We start from the raw sequence: 13,577 nt of genomic DNA on the forward strand, positions 1-13,577 counted from the left end.
TAACAGACTGGTTTAAACTAAAGAGGGACCTGTACACAACACACGCACACTAAAATTTACAGAAAAGGGAGAGAAAAAACAGTAAAAATTTCTCACAAAAAACGCTAAAGCCTGGAACTCAGTGATTGAGCTGCTGGATGAAACTGCGGCAAACTAGATCTGAGGTCAGGTAGGGTTGGGTAGGGGAGGAGCTTGGAGCTCAGATCTACGTTGTTGGAAATTGCCGGCTCGGATCCGATATGGATCCGAAGACCCATAGGTTGATGCTCAAATGAAGTTAACTACTTCAGATAATTTGTTTCTCTGGTGTAAAGTATTCCATCTGGGATGCTGTGTTCAGACTTGCTCCCAGTAAGATTATCCTTTGGGTGGGCACCTGTTTTTATTTATTTTCGGTGATTGTGTACCCTAGGGAGGTTAGCAGGGTCTTTTACAAAGATCAGGTGCTTGAGCAGCTTTCCTGGCTGTCTGCCTGAATAAGGCAGTCGTCTAAGTAGGGTTAAATTTGAATATCTCTGGGAGCAGTAGTTAAGCCAAAGGGAAGCGCAGAGAACTGAAAGTGTTGAGAGCCTGCCCTGAAGCGGAGATATTTCCTGCATGATTCCCTGATAGGAATGTTGAGGTATGCTCCTTTTAGATCCAGGGTGGCTAGCCATGCATCCTTGGAGAGCATGGGTAACAGCTGCTGCAGGGTGAGCATTTTGAATTTTGGGATCAACAAGAAGGTGTTTAGAATGGATAGATCGAGGATGGGGCACTAGGTGTCCACTCTGGGCACTAGAAAAAGTCTGGAGTAGAAGCCTTGGCCTATCTGTTCTGCAGGAACATTCTCTACTGCCCTCAAAGACAGCAGGGAATAGATTTGCTTTGGAGTCTCTGCCCACTGATTTGGTGGTAGATCTGGGAACCCTTTTGGGGTTGGAAGAGTGTGGAAGAGAATTTGTATCCCTGAGACACAATGTTCAGAACCCATTGGTCCTTGGTAATGGTGGCCCAGGTGCTTGAGTGAAAGGAGAGCTTTCCTCCTAGGGGTAAATGAAGGTGGGCAGAGGGGAGGTCGGGAGGGGGTGAGTCATTGTGAGTTCTGACCATAAGGGGTGGCTTAGAACTCCCTGGTTTTGAAGTGAAGGTAGTCCACTGCTTAGATTTCTGCATTCCCTGGGGCTGCTGTCTGGGGGATCTGTTTCCACCAGGGCCTAGGCTGGGCCTGTTTACTTGGAGCAGGAAAGGACCTGTGCTTGGAAGGACAATGCCTGCTGAACCTAGGGGGCTGGACCTGTAAGAAATCTTTAACTGTTTGCATAGATTTTTGCTTTTTCTTCCAGCTTTTTTAAGACCTCTTCTGCCTTAGTGCCAAATAAGCTATCTTTGTGCAAGGAGGCATCCAACAACTTATTGACATGGTCTGGCAGGGGGTGTTCCTTAAGCCATGCATGTCTTCTAATGACAGATCTAGTTACTGCTGCCCAGCAAGAAGCTTCTACGGCATCAAAACCACAGTGCAAAGTGCGTTTAGTTACTTGAATTGCAGAATGCAATAAGTCTTGTAAATCTTTAGATTCTGCCCAAGCAGGAAAGGAAGACATTTTTTGTTTAAATAGTTCCAAGGTATGTTGCTGATATTTAAGCATATGGAACTAAATGTAGTGCCCTGACAGCAAGAGTAGCTGAGGTGTATACATTTTTACCCCATATGTCCAATGCTCTGGAATCCCTGTCTGAGGGGGTGGGATTCTTAGCAGAGGTTGCTTTAATCCCTTTTGGCCCTTGAGAAATGACCTCAGGGTCAGCTGTTGGATTTTTAAAAAAATATCTGAGAGAGTCAGGGACTCTGTAGTACCTGTCTGGTTTGCTGGCAGCAGGAGGTACGGCATCAGGAGTCAAGCTGGAGTCAAGGTAAACATCATCCACCACATCCAGGACTGGGGGGATGGCCAAGGGTCTGTGTTGTGGAAGATCAAGGAATTCCCGGAGTCTCTTTTTAGACTGAGGGTAGTCCTGACTCTCCCATTGGAAATGCTCCATTAAAGTATGCAGGGTTTCCTCAAAGGAAAAAAATTCTCTGGGGGAGAGGCTGAAGGAATGGATTCCTCTGCATCAGAATCCTCATAAGTAGAGAGAGGTTGCATGTCTTCATAGTCAGATTCATCTGACTCTTGTTCAGACAAAACCACTGGGGACAAATCTCTTTTCCTTTTTGAGGGGGGAGCTTGGCTTCCCCTGATCAGCATAAGGTCTTCCGCCATTTTAAGCATTTAAGACTGAGACAAGGTACCTGAGAGTGGGTAGTCAGTTTCTTGGGTGTGGTTCGAACCCTGGTCCTAAAGAACTCTGTTGTTTTCAAAAGAACGGTAGCCGCGAAAGACAACATCGGTTTTTGTCAAGATTCGGTGGTGTGAAGGGCTTCCTCGGAAGCTGGTGCCTGCTTAGCTGCTCAGGACCCATCCAAGGTAGAGATGACCGCAGGATCCTTAGACAAAGATGAGTTTTGCAGCATTACTGGACTCCCAAAGGGTCTCAGTAGCGGCCTGCGAATCAACTGAAGTGGACATTAGGGGCTGCAAAAGCTCCTCACTGAGTACCAGAGGACTGGTGACTAGCTTAACGGATGCGTCTTCGGCAGGTCTGGACCTGTGCGGCCTGTCTCTGTCTTTATCTTTACGTTTTTTTGGAAGATCTGCTGTCGGACGGCTTACCAAAGCCATATAGGAATTCAAGGACTGTAAACAAAAATATCTAGCTACAATAAGGGCCCAGCGACAACGGGAGACGTCATGGTCTAGGCATAGACAAGTGAAGCCGTAAGAGTGGAAGTCTCAGTGTGGTACTTGCTTTCCACAGGCGAGACAATTAACTTTTTCTGACATCAGTTAGTGCAAGAAAAAATGATCCCCAACAGGGTACTTAGCTTTAGAAAACTTCAACTTCAATTCGAAAAGGAAAACTCAGGTAGCAGCCGACTGGCACTCATGCGAACTGCTTCTGCTTCAGACTCCACAGCAAGAAAGACTGATGTAATGGGGGTGGCTGCCTTACTTTATACCACTGACGACCTGACGTCAGTCCTCAAGCGACAGCAACCGACGCAGAAATACTATGTTTCTGGTATTCAGGCCAGCCGAGGGCTACCCTGGCAGGGATAACCCAAATGTGATGACTACAACAGTGAAACACGAAGAACATCTGCATCTGTTCATTCATCTTCCAATCCAGATTCAGAATCCTGAATCTCTCTTACCAGAAACCACCTTACAAGAAGGATCAACAGACTGAATTAAACCCTGAGCCACACCCAGTACAGTAAACTACTCTTACGTAAAGAAAACGGAGGAATAGATACATGTTAAGTTTTCAGTTTTTTTGACATGAAAAACAGAGCCAACAGTGTTATTAATGATAGCGGCAGATTCACCAGGGATGGGCATAACATTTTGACCAAATAGAAATCTTCTCCATTCCCTCTCCTAGGACTGGCAAGAGTACGTCTTCCCTTGACAACTGAGTGGATTCCAACAACTACAGAGATGTGGCTAACCCTTGGTCTACAGTGGTTGCAGGTGCTACACCACAGGGATGGCCACAGCAGTCTCACTCACCTGCAGCTGAGGCAAATTGCTGGCCTGCTGTGGTGGCAAAGGTTGTTCGCTTAACTTTTTCTTTTTGTGAGTGGAAGAAAGCTCGACCATGGGACTGGTCGTATGCTTCATAGTCAGGCCAAAAACAGCATCTCTTTCCCCAGGGAAAAGCAGCAGCAAAAGCCACTAAAACTTAAGTCTTTAAAAGTCACTTTTTTATAGGTTCATAGGTTGGTACTGGGCTATCTGCCCGAAGTAATATATTAGCCCAGCCACGTTGTGCAGTATTCACCGCCCCTTTAGTAGTTCCCTAGACCCTTGTACTAGCAGCTAGTACCCTTGGCTCCTATCTAGCAGTGCTGTTAGTGTGATCCCCGGTGTGAACTTTCTGTTACCCATCCACTCATCAAGGTTCCTCTTGAAGAGTGATAGTGAGGGGCTCTGCCTAATGTAGATCGGGACCCTGTTCCATAGTAAGGGAAGTCTCTGCAAAGGGAATCTATCCCTCCAGCATGTTCTATTCATTGTTGTGTTGAGGTTTATATCCCTAGAGCGTGTAGCTCGAGTAGATTTGGTTTTGCTAAGATGGAGTATGTTCAACAATTCTGGGTTGGACATGGCTCTGTACATTAGACAGAGATCGCCTCTGAGAAATCGATATGCAACAGAGAACAGTCTTAGCTTTTTCAACTGTGCTGCATAGGGCAACTGTTTGAGGCCAGTAATCCTCTTGGTTAGGTACCTCTGTGGTCTCTCCAGCTGCTGGAGATGTCTAGCCATGTACATTCCAATTGGTGCATTGCACTCAATAATGGGCCTGATGAGGGAAGAGTAGAGGGGCACCATTACATCCTTAGAGCTTGATGCGAACCCTTTCGTGATCAGATGGGTCACACAGAAGGATTTTCTAACCACTTTGGCAACATGGTTATCAAAGGAAAGCTGACCATCTACTTGGGTCCCTAGATCCCTTATTTCTTCTTCAGATTTCAGGGGAATTACCTCCTATGTTGTAGTTTGCAGGTACTCTGTTTTTTCCAAAGGGGATTACTACGCATTTTTTTGCATTTAGCCTGAGACCATGGCTTTGACACCATGCATCAGTCTCATTTAGGCCCTTCTGGAGGATCTCCATGTCTTCCGCAAACTTAGTCAGCCACAGCCCTTCCGTGCTTGCCTGTACTTCTGAGAAGTATATGCCAAACAGGAGGGGCCCCAGGACAGAGCCCTGAGGCACACTACTTGTTACTGGTCTGGATTCGGACATAGATCCCGCTACACAAATACAGCAAAAAGCACTTTAAAAACACTGCCAGCCCTAAAAAGTAAAATAAAAACAATTTCTCCACATATTTTTTTCAATTACTACAGCTTTTAAACTGACAGGAAAAAGTGCACTCTCATTTAAAGGTATGTGACAGTCTGTTAGAATAGAAAACTCCTAGTTAAATATAATTTTCCTAAATAAGAAAGTGTTAATAAACACAATTTTTAAAATGGACACCCCCCCCCCCCAAACAGGAACTTATTTGCCAAAAGGAACAGCACAATCCAACTATAGATCCTCAAAAGCCTCACAGGAGCATAGTCTTTGGCAGCAGGAAAGCTATGAAGGGCTTGGTGCCCAAACCAGTCTTTTTAGTCAGCTCAGCTCGAGCTAACTAATGGTTTGGGTGCTTTGGAAGCTGGCCTGCTGTTATAGGTTTATGCAAGATATAACCCAAATAGCTAAGGCTGCTGCAGCAATGACCTACATGAACATCTAAGGTATTGGTAGAAAATAACTGGACAGGAAAAGGTAATGAAGTCAGATGAGCCTATGCAGGAGTTCAAGTTACAGACTGCCTTCCCTTGCTAAGTAGGGGTTTGGACTGGAGGCTAGAGACTGCATTCCCTATCAAGAATTGCTAAGAGTATTGGCAGAGACAAAGGGACAAATGTTGAAGTGAATGACCAGTGCTGGTAGGTTTTTTGGTTGAGTTTAGAGCAGTAGTTGCTGTGAAAACAACTATATTTATGGTGTATTACACAATATCTAAATCAATCAGAGGAGGTTTGAAAAGACTTGGGAAAAGAGAACTGAAAGGCAATTTACAAAATAATAATGAGATGGGATCTGTACGTCTCCTAAACATGCTGCGCAGTTCAGAACATTTATGATTTTTGCATGGAACTGTTTGCATATGTATTTTAATACTCCAGGTTGACTTCAGTGGGTTCATCTTTCTCGGTTAAACTGCAAATGTTGGAGATAAAAATTCCCTATGAAGTTACTTTAACAGAAATGTTGGGTAGTAACTACGGAAATGATACGTTTGATTGGAGATACATGATTTGAATTACCTAGACATATTAAGGCCTTCCTAAGTTTTATGCTACTGGCTGTCCAAAACAAGCAATTACTAGAAACTGAAAAAATCCATACCAACTTTTACACAGGTTTCTAAATATTGTAAAAGAGATAACAGAACTGGAGGTGGATGCTTCAAAAAGGAAAGTAACACATTACGTAAGAAAAAGGGGATTTTGGTGGACAATGCAAGCAGAATAATGCTCAAGAGGAATGAAGTTTAAGGGAAGGCAAGATCTGAACAATGTATGCAATTGTCAAGAGTGAATTAGTCTTAAAAAGAAAACGTATGCAGACTGGGGAATGATAATGGACATTTACAATGCAATTAAAAATGCCATGATGTAATATAAATGTTTAAAAAATAAATTATGAGATCCAAGAACTCAAATCCAGTGAGATTCAAGTGATCTACAGTAGAAGCCCTACCCTGAGGGCAAACCTGGCTGCTATCCCAGTGAAGGACCTGAATGCCTGAAATTACATATTCACTGGCCACAAAGGATGACTAAAGCAACCATAAGCATATGTCTTTCACCCCTGCTTCAGACTTCCAGGGTATGAGATTAAACCCTGACTTCTGGTGATTATATTTTCTCCCCACATCTGTGCGGATTTACTCCAGACACTACAGTTTCCTCCCAAAAATATGACCGCTGACTGGCTACACTAAATTGTTCATATATTTATTCCTGTATTTACCCTTGCGCCTTTGTGACAGGTCATGGTAGAAAAGGGTCTGAGGATCAGCCCACTTACCTGCTTAACAAATATTAAAACTAAAAATGATACTGAATCCGAGGGAATAGGAGTATGTACATGACTCTGTGCCCTGTCAAGGGAATGAGGGAGGGAGTACACATGCGACACTACTTCTCACATGCCCTGCTGAACTGTGCAGGAGACTGCAACATCTAAAATAACTGATCCAAAATCAGGGTGCCCTCACTTCCTTGCAGGAGTCGTCATTACTGGGCACATTGTGGGTGCTGCGAAGAGCACTTTTGGCTAACATCAAAGAGTGAAACAATACTAAGTTCATGAACTTTAATTTTACTTTGACTTAGGAATGGGGTCCATTCCCGTCATGGTATTAGAAACCCAAAAGACTTGGAGAAATTAAAAACTGGAAGAGTATGATCAGACATGACATTCAAATACACATATCCGGAAGAGACCTGGAGGAACATTTCACAGCATTAGCAAAGGTCATTCATTTTGACAGTGATGTGAACTACTGAGAAAGTGTTATGCCTTTGTTCCACTGCTAGATATGAAGCAGCTGTACAAACGTCCCATCCTACATGTTGACGAGTGACATTCTGACCAGAAAATGATAGGCACCAGCTTCATCTTCAAGAAAAGTATGGCCAGAAGAATTGTTCTTACCTCTCACTAGTTGATGTGAAGCCCATTTTATAGAGTGATTACAATATAATACCGAATAGAAACCTAAGTTTTCTAACCCACGAGTGAAACATCCATCATTAGAATTTCAACAAATTCTGATGTGGAAAAGACCTACCAGAACAATGGTGATGAACGGCCACCCCTTCTAGTCCCAGTAACAACACCAAAGGAGGTCTGTAAGCATGTGGTAGTTCTGAAACCATTGACACCTCACAATTCCACTGAAACACCTTTGTCTTCTTTAAGCATGAAACTGGTACCATGAACACCATGGCAAGGGCATTAAGCAAAATCTGTGCAGCAAAATCTAACCCTGAACACCTCCCTCACAGGTCAAAAGTCATGAACTCTTGGGCTCCTGCCAATTTCAAAAACAACAAGAAGTGGCGAGTGTCCTGCTCTGTGTTGATACAGGCAGTCCTCTGAGCAGGAAACCGAACTTCCTTAAATTTGTGGTCACCCCCTAAGACTGCAATCATGGGATTACATAAAAAAGGACAATACCAGAAGATCCTTAGATAATGCTGGCAACAACCAGTCATCCAGATAGGGGTGCACATTTATATCTTTCTGAAAGGCTTGGTCCATCATAGCAAACATCATGGTAAAGTGGACAATGGGGAAAGAAACTAGCAAAACTTTGCATCAGAAATGATACACACCCATAATGAGAAGAAAGAATCCTCTGAGTAGCCCCAAGATGCTGATATGAAAAAAAGACACCTATCACATCAAACATCACCACCCATGCAGCTTGTGGAGTCAAGAATATAAGCTTCTGCAAGGTGACCATCCAAACAATGCATAATAAGTGTGATAACTAGATTTCAAGATCCAGAATAGAGCAAAAAAGTTCCCTCCAGGTTCTAGTGAAGGAGACCGCAAAAAACCCTATCCCACTTCCACATTCTGGACAGTCTTTACTGTCCCTCTGAGCAGGGAGGTATTAAGTCCGTCACCAGAGTTTCGGAGTTGGATTGATTCACTCGCAGATATTGTTGGGAAGGACCTGTGAGCTCCAGATGTGGTTAAGAATAACCATATCTAAACTTCAGTCATGTTTTATAAGATTTTTCCAAGCCAAACTCAGGACTCCAGTGTCAACTTGTTTATTAATGCCTTGTTTTCTGCTCTATTTTATAAATGTTGAGCAACAAAAAAATAGAACAAAAAGATAGAAAAAGGATGGTAGTAATCTCAATTTAATCATATGTACTGTCCTCTGCTGCTGTTACATTTAACAGAGTCTTCTGGTACTGGTAAACATGATGTCTAGGAAAAACACATTTTATTTTTTCTTAATTTAAGATGGTACATTCTATTTTACTTAATTTTTTTCATACATGCCAACATACCATAAATCAAAAGTTGCAATTGAGAACTGACTTTCTGAGTTTGTAACTTGGTCATTTTGCTCTGCTCCCTGTTTAGATGAGAATCCTGAAGGGGTTCTGTTCCAGTGTAGTCTACAACTGCTTCTGTCACTATCTCATTTCTAGTTTGTTTCCAAAACTGTTCATGCATAAACCAATAATTCCTATTTTGAGTCAGTTCTTTGTCAATTCTACATGATCAGCAACACCAGTGCAGTTTCCAATTTTTACCATACTAAATGTTTTGCTATGACAGTGTAACCATTTCACTAGTATCCCAGTGTGAACTGATTTTTAATTGTCCTGCTGCTTTTACTTTCATTTCATGGGCTTACCTATTTTACAACTTAGAGTTTGTATATTTATTGTTAGCTAACAAAGTTGCATTTATTTTTACGTTGTTTTACTTAAAGTTTATTTATTCATCATTCTTGTCTTGGTTTGCCTGTTTTCTTTAACTCACATCCAGGTCTTTTCTTTTTTTAATGATAGGGAGTGACAAGGAATTACTATTTGCCCTGAGGCCTTCAGTTTGGTAACTATCACCTGCTGGTGTCACTGCAACCTGCAGAAGGCATATGATGAGTACTGGTCACCATCAACACTGGATTCCAAATAGCTGTTTGTGAGGCCAGGATCCCGATGGTATTAGTGTCTACCATGGAGTGAAATATGTCAGCAGTATGTTGGCGAGACCAGGGTTCTTGTCCTATGACATATACCTATGGATTCCTTTTATAAAAAAGGGCAGTTAATAAGGTCTTGTTCTCCTGTACCTCTGGCTAGGATGTTGTGTTTTAATGCAAGATCAGTCAAGAACAGGTCTGCTTTTTAGACATTTTCTGTGGCACTAATCTTGCTTTTACCATCAAAAACCTGCCTTGACATGAAATGCAAGCCTATTCTAGTAGCCACTGTGCCACCGAGATTTTTTGGTTATACAGCATACTAGACCAGCAAGATCTTGTGACAGGTCACCACTTTCTTTTCATTCTCTCCTGGGAGAGAAAAAGTTTACAGCTGGGACTTGAGACTCCATTGAATATGTCATTGCTGCAGAAAAAGTCTCTTGGTACCTCATGTCTGCAGTCTACCATGAAAATGTAAGGATATTCCTCTTGAAGTTCATATACTTCCTTAAATGCTTTGTGCTGTCATCATCCAAGTGACGGATTGTGTGTGACTAACATCTGGATTGATAATTCCTGTCTATTAAGTGGTGGGGGGGGGGGTTCAGATTTGCTCAGGTGATTTCCACCACTACCCATATTCAGGGACATGAACAGGACCTGAAGTTCCAGTTGGGTCTGATAATCAGTGACTTGGAGGTGGAACTGGCCACATGATCTGATCATAACCTTATCCATTTTTGTATGCATATCCCTAGGTTGCCACCTCCTGATCTGTATCTGATGCTCTGTAGGAACCTGAATCATGCATAATTTAATTCTTTGGTTTCTACCATACATCAACAATTCCAGATGTTCACTGCACAAAATGTATTTATTTCCAGTATGATTACCGGGGAAGTCCACTGGTCCCAAGGGACCCGTTTTCAGTGGAGACCCGGGGAGAAAAGCTCCAAATACAGTACAGATATAGTAATACAGAAATGTAAAGATACATTATCTAGAACAAATTGCAACAAAGGTACATACAGTGTTGCACAATAGTCAGACAATCATTGTAGATGATCTTAAGGGTTATACAGGTTCATTTATGAGAGCACCATAGTATGTGGGGAAAACATTTTACATACACACCTTTAAAGCAGAAATATAAAACATTTACAAGCACACATTTAAAGTATGAAACTATTTACACAATTGTGATGAGGGTTAGGTAGCTCTAGGAATTGAAGAGAGCTTGGATACAGTCATAGAAAAACTAGCTATGGGAGATTTACAGAGCTTAGGAACCTGGGAGAGAAGAAACAAAAACATTTTATGGGCAAGTAGTTGGGAGAATTTAGGGAGGGTGAAGGCAGGTACATTTCCATTTAGTGGACAGGTATTTGAAAAGCTGGGTTTTGAATTTTTCTAAGTTTGGTATAGTTCTTAGAGTGGAGGGGAGAGAATTCCATTTTTTACCTAGTGAGAAAGAGAGGAGTTGGCCAGCAGGACGTTTGGGCTTATGGATAGCTATCAAGTTTTGATGTTCAGTTCTGAGAGTTCTATTAGGGGTGTAAGGGGGAAGGATATTAGCTAGAGCTGGACATTTAGAAGGGTGAAATATGAGTCTATGAGCAGTGGTGAGTTGGAGGTAGTTTGGGAGTTCTAGCCAATTCAGAGACTGCGGCAATGATGGGTGGAATGTTTGGATTTGGTGGCAAATTTAGAGATTTTATTATAGCAGTTTTCTAGTTTGGAAGTGATAAAGGAGGACAGGCTGGTAAGGAGAGGAGCTCTGTATAGTAAGGAGGGCAGAAGATACGTAGTGGCTAGAGTGTGCCTAGTAGAGTGTGAGAGAAAATGATTATTCCTGTATAGCACACCAGGTTTTTGGTGGGTTCTCTTAATATTTTGCAGAATGTGGATGTCGAACTTAAGGTATTCATCTATAGTAATGCCGAGCAGTTTGTCAGATGGAACCACTTCTATAGGTGAGTTGGTTTGACTCAGGACTCTGAAAGTATCTTTGTTATAGGAATGAGTCTTTGTTGGGGGGAACAGTAAAATTGGCATTGAGAGAGAGGTGGTTTTGGCGCATCCAGTTTTCGGTGGTTGAAAAAACAGTTTGAGTTTTAGTGAGCAATTCAGAGAGGTTAGAGGCAGAGAAGACCAAGGTAGAATCATCTGCGTATTGAATGATTTTGGCATCAGGAATTGCACAGTGAAAGTTATTAATAAAGATGTTAAAAAGCACTGCCCCTAGGATAGATCCCGGAGGTACACTAGTAGGAGTAGCTAAGAAGGGGGAGGTGGAGTTTTTCCATTTGACTGACTGTGATCTGTCTGATAGGTAGCTGGAGAACTAGGATAAAGTGCTTGGTGAGAGATGAAGATTTGAGAGATGAGAGAGGAGGAGTTTGTGGGAAACAGTATCGAAAGCTTTGGACAAATCTAGCAATACAGTAGAGACCAGGTGTCCAGAATCAGGGGCTTGATTGACAGTTTCTAGGAAAGACAGTAGGACGGTTATGGTGCTGTGGCCTGGGCAGAAGCCATGTTGGGTAGGTGTAAGAAAATTGTTTTGGGTTAGAAGAGGCATAAGTTGGAGGTGAACACACTTTTCAAGGATTTTAGAGATTGGTGAGAGTAGTGCAATAGGGCAGAAATTTGAAATATTGGTGTTTTTGCCTCCTTTGTGGAGAGGAAGAATATAAGCTGAGCACCAGAGTTTGGGGACGTATGATTCCTTTAAAGATCTGTTAATAATTATGCTGACTGGGAGAGCTATACCGTCAGCAGCACATTTTATGAAAGAGGAGGGAATACTGTCAGGAGCATCAGAGCAAGGTTTAAGTTTGCATAGAAGTTTTTTTATAAAGTTAGTAGCGTCAGGTTTGGGGTTGAACATAAGGGAGTGATTATTACGGAAATTAGATGGGGAAGAGTGACAGACTGGAAAGGTTGTTGTTGGGGAATGTCTTGGTTAGGTCTGATATTGTTTCTATAAAAAATGAATTAAAATCAGAGCTGATTTCAAGGTCTGATTTACTAGAGTCCGGACAGGGATTATTCTTGGAGCCAGGATTGAGAAGTGAATTAATAGATTTCCAGAATTGCTTAGGGTTTTTGTTATTAGACTGGAGCCTAATATGGTAGGATTTTTTATCCTTGGTGATTAGCTGTTGCACATGGTTACAAAGTTGTTTATATTGAAGGAAGGTATTTGGCAGGTTATTTTTTGGTAAAGCTTCCACAATTTGTCTCTCTGAAGCATAATTTGTTTAGTATGCTTGGATAGCCAAGGAGTTGTATTAGTTTTTATTCTTTTGTTTCTTAGTGGGGCTACAGAATTTAGGGTGTCTAGGAAGACAGAGTTGAAGTAGTCTGTAGCACTGTCAAGTGGGAGGGTTTTTAGAATTTGCCAGTCCATTTTTTTAAGCATATTAGAGAAGGTTGTGGGGTTAAAGTTACTAAGGTTGCGAGTAAGAATGTATTGGTGCTGGTGAGGAGAAGAGTTAGTTGCACGTTGAATGAAAGCTGGGAAGTGGTCACTAATGGAATCAGGAATTGTGCCAGAGTTAGTTATTTTATTTGGATCAGAGACTAGGATTCAGTCAATAGTAGATCCAGGGGGGTTAGTTTTGTTAGGTCGAGTGATAGGGTAGATTTTTTGAGTGAAGTTATAGACGTTAATGGATATGGATGGAGAGGGACTATTGACCTTGTTCCAGTCAATACTTACATCACCTAGAATGTAGGTTTCATATTTAATGTTAGTAGATGCCCAGTGGAGGATATCTTCGAGGGTACAGATGTTGCTACCAGGAGATGTATATAGAGCAATAAAGCAGATGTTTTTATGTTTGTTCAGTTTTAGTAGTCCGGCTGTAAGTTCAGTGTTATTGAATTGAGGAATTGGAATTTGGAGGGGAATTAAGGTGAGTAGGTCAGAGTAGACTAAGGCAGTGCCACCACCTTTTTTATTTAATCGGTCATTTCTAAGGATGTGAAATCCTGGGGGCAGGATCTCTGAATCGGACATATGGGGTTTAAGCCAAGTTTCAGAGATGGCTAGGATGTCTGGTTTGTTATGGCTTAGCCAAGCTTGAAATTGGTGGACTTTGTTGTTGAGACAAAATGTAAGTAAGGCATACAAGATTTTAGTGCCCTCTCTTGACTTGTTAGCTCAGGGTTCTGTACATCCTGTTCACCTTGTGTCATGTGAGCCTTGGTGCAATCTTGAGCCGAGGGACTTGAG

The 13,577-nt window shown here is 42.1% G+C and overlaps 1 protein-coding gene across 1 annotated transcript in view; it reads right to left on the reverse strand.

The window, feature by feature from the left end:
* WNK3 (WNK lysine deficient protein kinase 3) overlaps positions 1–13,577 on the reverse strand; it is a gene marked incomplete in the record, with an annotated part of 2,462,820 nt that overhangs the window by 1,725,538 nt on the left and 723,705 nt on the right.

The sequence above is a fragment of the Protopterus annectens genome, chromosome 8.part0, assembly GCF_019279795.1.
Source record: "Protopterus annectens isolate FY-2018-M chromosome 8.part0, PAN1.0, whole genome shotgun sequence".
Lineage (NCBI taxonomy): Eukaryota > Metazoa > Chordata > Ceratodontiformes > Protopteridae > Protopterus > Protopterus annectens.